Raw genomic sequence first — 6,000 nt, 5'->3', positions numbered from 1 at the left:
AGGAAACTAGGGCATTAAATTAGCAGCATGGTTTTATATTTTGGAAATGGCCATAGACAGTGTGAAGCAGGCTTGTTGGATTATCTGCACGGAGGCTCTCTAGAGCCGTAAGGATGAAGTGTGGGTTGCAGGTGCAGACCCACTGGAGATACCAGGATTATGGGACGGTACCAAGGAAAGCTATTGGCATCAGATAAAGTTTCCCAGGACTATAAATAGCTTAGCTGCAGAGGTGGAATTGGAACTCCAGAGACTCCTCAGTGGTTAGAATTACTGGTCTTGCAGACTTGCCACTGCTTAGAGTTTTTAGACTTAGAGCTATAGAGTTTGATGTTTGCCCTGTTTGTTTTAAATCTTGTATTTGTTGAATATTTCTTTGATATGCCTAATGCCATCTTTTGCAGAGTGGATGGCTTAGTTCAAAGACCTTGGACTATGGGGGTTTTTGAATATCATTGGTACTGATAAAAACTATGCAGATGTTAAACTTAGACAAATGCATTGCATTTTACATAAAGTATGCTTATCAGTTTATGGGGGCCAGGGGAGGGATATGGTGGTTTGATTCAGATGTCCCCCATAAACTTATATGCTCTGAATGCTAGGTACCAGATGGTAGCAATTTAGGAATTGGAATCTTCTGGAGGTGATATATTGTTGGGGACAGGCTTATGGCGTGATTTCTAGCTTCCCCTTGCCAGTGTTTGGCACACTTTTCTGCTTCTGTTGTCTACCTGATGTGGGCCAGGAAATGATGTCCATCTTCCACTCATGCCACTGTTTCCCCCTGCCATCATGGAACTTCTTCTAGATAGTGTAAATCAAGATAAACCCTTTCCTCCTACAATTTGCTGTTAGTTGGGTGTTTTGTGAAAGTAATATGAGACTGACTACAACAAGTATAAAATAGTTTCTCATGATTTTGATCACTCTAAGAGTTAATTACATGTCTAACTAAACAAAACAATGGCAATATATTCTTTGCATATAGTACATGCAATATCTAACAACAATAGTTCAAATAGTCAGAGGAAGCAGTTGTAGTATTTATTGAAAGTTTCTTACTATATCAGTAATATGTTTCATTATTTGAATAGAGGTTATAATTAATTAATGAGTTATATTTAAACATTAGGTAACTGCTTAAAACTTTTAAGAACTTGTTTACATGATAACAAGACTCGAAATATCTTCTGATTATCTGACTATTCACAATACAACTATTGTCATTCTGTTTTTTAAGTTTTGATTTTCTTTTATGGGCCATTTTTCCTTTTATAATCTCCTTTTAGCTCTATCCAGTATAGTCTCATATTATAGATATCTCTTTTAAGAAACATTATTTTTTACCATGTTATTGAATGCAGATGCAATCCAAGTTTATATTTGTCCAACAACAGAAGAGAACAAAAAACAGAGTGATGACACACTTATACCAAAAAGGATGTTAGTTATCTGTGTTTGAAGATGTCTGAGTGAAAGAAAGGTTTCTTTCTTTTCATGTAAGCTTGTAACTTGCAAGATGAAATGCCAATAAGAAAAATCTCATATTCTCCTTCTATGAGCATATGCACAAATTTTATTTTCAGTATAAGTAGAAGATCTTTTGAACAAGGAAAGAAATTAATATGTACAAACATATGATGCATCATAGGGTAGAAGCCAAATATAGAACTAACATAAAATAAGAGGTGATTATTGATAGTCCCAGGCCAGAAAGAGATGAGAGTAATTCTCAAATGAGGTTTACATTTGGCCTTTCTGACTCAATTTCAATGAAGTCTTCATAATAAGTAGAACTAAAATTTTGCAATTACCCAAACAATGTTCACTTATTTGCCTTCTGGGTTACCTTAAGATGGTCTGTTGTTTTGATGTCTCACAAGTAACATCCACGTTTAACTAAATTTGGTAAATTCTGGCAGTGTTTGGAGTTCAACTGGAGTTGAATGCAGGTTTGTCCAAACTGCTTAACATTCTTGAACTGCACCTTTAAATGGTGAGAAAGAGAGAGAGAGAGAGAGAGAGAGAGAGAGAGAGAGAGAGAGACAGAGAGAGAGAGGGAATGTAAGGGAGATCTTGTTGGATTCATCAGTAAACACAGGTAGAACATTTGACTTGGTGCTTGACATTCACTACATAGTAGCAATGGATGTTACCATCTACATAGTGATGCAATGGCATGGATTGAGAGTATGGACAACTTTTGCCTGCTCCTGGCTCAAAAGATGACTTTCAAGGCTTTTAGAGGGTTGGTGATACATCACTGGAATTAAATTTCCTCATCTCTAAAATAAGGAAGGTTGGATAGATAAGCAATGAAAACTCTTTTTTCTTTGGTTTTTCTGGGAGAGGTTCTCATTATATAGCTATATATGTTGATCTGCCTGTTTCTGCTTTCCCAACGACTGGTATTTGGAAATGTAACTCGTGTTTAAGGAAGTTATCTGAAGTCCTAATTTACATTTCTTTTGGAAAATATTTTCTTTTATTTTTTTTGTTATTGTGGTCATTTGAGTCAGGTGTCCCCCATAAACTTAGGTGTTCTGAATGCTAGGTTCCCAGTTGATGGAGATTTGGGAATTAATGCCTCTGGGAGGCAGTGTATTGTTGGGGGTGGGCTTATAGGTATTATAGCCAGTTTTCCCTTGCTAGTGTTTGGCACATTCTCCTGTTGCTGTTGTCTACCTGATGTTGGCCAGGAGGTGATGTCCACCCTCTGCTCATGCCATCATTTTCCCCTGCCATTATGGAGCTTCCCCTTGAGTCTCTAAGCCAAAAGAAACCATTTCTCCCACAAGCTGCTCTTGGTCAGGTAATTTCTGCTAGCAATGCAAATCAGAATTCAACACATATAGAGGCTTAAGTATCATGAATTGTGGCATTTTCAAATACAATTTGTTTTAGAGGATTCTCATCCTTCTTCCAACTACAATTCCCTCTCTCCCTTCCCAGTTTTCCTCCCCCCTCAATATCCTTCCCTTTTAGGGGTTCCTTGTGCCCTTGCAACTTTCCCTAGCCTCTCTTCTTACTCATGTCTGTTATTTAAAAGTTTTGTTTTATTTATTTATTTATTTATTTATTTATTTATTTATTTATTTATTTATTTATTTATTTGTGTGTGTGTGTGCACGTGCGCACACACATGCAGACCAGGGCCTCTTGCTATTGCAAATGAACACTAGATACATGTACCACTTTTTGTATCTGGGGATATGAGGGCATTGGAGATTTAAACTAGGGTCAGTAGGCTTTTCATGAAGTGCTTTTAACTCTGATCCATTTTCCCAGCCATTTTTTTTAAAATTCTTTGACGATTTTTATGCATGTACAGAATATAGTTTAATTAAAAGCTCTTCCCATTGTAACTTCTCTTATCCATGATCCTTCTTCAACTGAACCCCTTTTTAACAACTAGTCCCTCTTCTACTTTAATGTCTTATCCCCCCTTCTATCCATAATGGAATGTTGACAGGTCCAACATTGTACAGTGTTTTCCAGGTAATGACTGTCACTGTGAGGTCATGAATGCAATGTGAGCTAGATTTTTTCTTCTTGTTTTTTTTTTTTTTTTTTTTTTTTTTCAAGGTAGGGTCTCACTCTAGCCCAGGCTGACCTGGAATTCAGTAGGTAATCTCAGGGTGGCCTTGAACTCATGGCAATCCTCCTACCTCTGCCTCCCGAGTGCTGGGATTAAAGGTGTGTGCCACCACTCCCAGCTGAGCTAGATTTCTTGATTCCACTGCTATTCCTCTTTTCATAAGCTACTGGAGCCAGAGAAAATTCTAACAAGACCACGTGCAGGCTTTCTGTTCTTAAGAATGTGTTCTTACTGTTTAGCTGAGAATGCTAAGCAGTTCAGAGATGTACTCTGAATCATCCAATGACACACAGTTAATAAGTATTCAAGGCACCCTGGATTTTTCAAAGGCATACATGGGTAAATATTCTTCATATTTTAAATTATAGTGAAAACATTTGCATTCTGATATTAATATTTATTGATTTTTTTTGAGGTCCAATGAATGGTTTTCATGATAATTTCTAAATCTTCAGAGAAAACCTGCATTCATAAATAACAAATTGTGTCATTATCCACATCTGTTCTCATTTTCTATAGGCTTAAAATTCTCTATTCATTATGGGAGCCAAAAGAAATGAGTACCCACCAGTATCTCTATCAAATTCTGGCCCATTTTATTTGTTTCGCATGTTTTTTTTTTTTTTAATTTGAGAATGCAATGCTTACCCAACATAAATATAGGACTCACGAAACCACAGTGATTAGTATGCAATGAGCCTCAGATTCCATTTACTTATGGAAATGAAATAAAATGTAACATTTTAGCAATGCTATTGTGATGTCAGCTGCCTGAGGAGGCTGTTGTAGCTGCAGGAGTGACTGCTTTAATACCACATTAGCACATCGTTAGCTCTAAACACACCATGGCAGTATGAAAACTAGCAATTTTCAGTCTTAAAAAAAAAGGCAATATGAAATTTCCCTGCTGCTTAAGTTTGTCTTCTGTATGTGTTTTGAGATGAGGCTGATGATAGAGGACACATGGAACAGAGATATATTTTAAATTAATGAGTTTCTGTCACCATGTGTGTGTATATATTTAGAAATTACATCTAAGGCATATTTTTAAAATAAAAAATAAGATGAGTCCTTTTATATTAAAAATTTATATACTTTTGTTAGTTGTCCAAATGTTTCAAGGTAAGGTGAGCTAGTAATCAGCAGGCAAGCAAACAAAAACCTCAATAGTTTGAAATTGCTTACTGAAACCCTATTAAATATGTTAGAATGAATGAATATGAAGTCTGTCATCTATCAATAACTGACAAAATTCACTTTCTCAAATTTGTGTGCATGTTCTATTTTATCTTTGTAATCATTTTGATATTTTACAATTCTGAAAGCATTCTATCACATATTAGAAGTATTTGAAACTTTGCATTACCACTTTTGTTGGCCAGAGCAAATATCTGTATTTATGTTTCATGGACTAAAAAAAACTGGATTTGACTTTTCTTAGATCCCATAAATGTATTTTTATCATTTTTTTTACTATATAAACTTGGGAAAAATATTGCCTAATGCCTCAGCTGTTACATTTATAAAATGGGAATAATAAGTCAATGTGTCTTATGTAATTATTATAAGGAATAAATGAAAAAAATCTGTAACAAATCTTCATATAAACCTTAGAATATGGCCTCTATCTGGCTTACTTACTATTTTTATTCCTTTCACATTTTTTAAAATTGAGAACTTTAATATCTGAATACATTGCAATATTGGTCATGTTTATACTATTCTTATTTATACTATTCTTTCTCCCTTGTCCTTATTACACTGAGGGTCCTCCTTAGTGGGGTTTTAGATATTCACTGTGGGGTCATGAATATACCAGTTTCTGTGTGTGTGTGGGTGGGTGGGTGGGTGGGTGGGTGGGTGTTGGGGGACAATGCCTCAGCATAGACCTTCCTACCTTGTAGTTCTTACATTTTTTCACTCCCTCTTCCACAATGTTGCCTGAGTCTTGGAGGGCATGCTATATGTCTCCTTTAGTGTTGAGTTCTCAATAGCTTTTGATTTTCTGCTTTGATGAGTTTTGAGTCTCCTCAGTGTCTACTATCTTGTCTCTGGAGGCAGTTCTCTGGTTAGCACTGACAGCAGCATTATTCTTATCACTTTTTGAAGAAAAAAATGTACAAATAGCTAAATTGAAGAAAAACACTGAAAATTCTGTAACATTATATATCTGAACATTTCCAGATACTGGTTGATTTTGGTTGCTATTGCCTGTTCTTTAGATTAATTTATTTGTTCACAATTGCTTCCCTGTTCCTTCAGTGTTGGGATTGAATTCCTGTCTTCCCAACATGTATACTTTTGTAGTTCTTCTATGTGGACCATGGGGTCTCAGGCTGGCCTCAAACTCACAACCATCTTCCTACTGCAGCCTCCTGACTTCTGGGATTGAAGTGTGT

This window comes from Jaculus jaculus, chromosome 6 (genome assembly GCF_020740685.1).
Source record: "Jaculus jaculus isolate mJacJac1 chromosome 6, mJacJac1.mat.Y.cur, whole genome shotgun sequence".
Lineage (NCBI taxonomy): Eukaryota > Metazoa > Chordata > Mammalia > Rodentia > Dipodidae > Jaculus > Jaculus jaculus.
Note: the sequence above shows the minus strand (reverse complement) of the source record.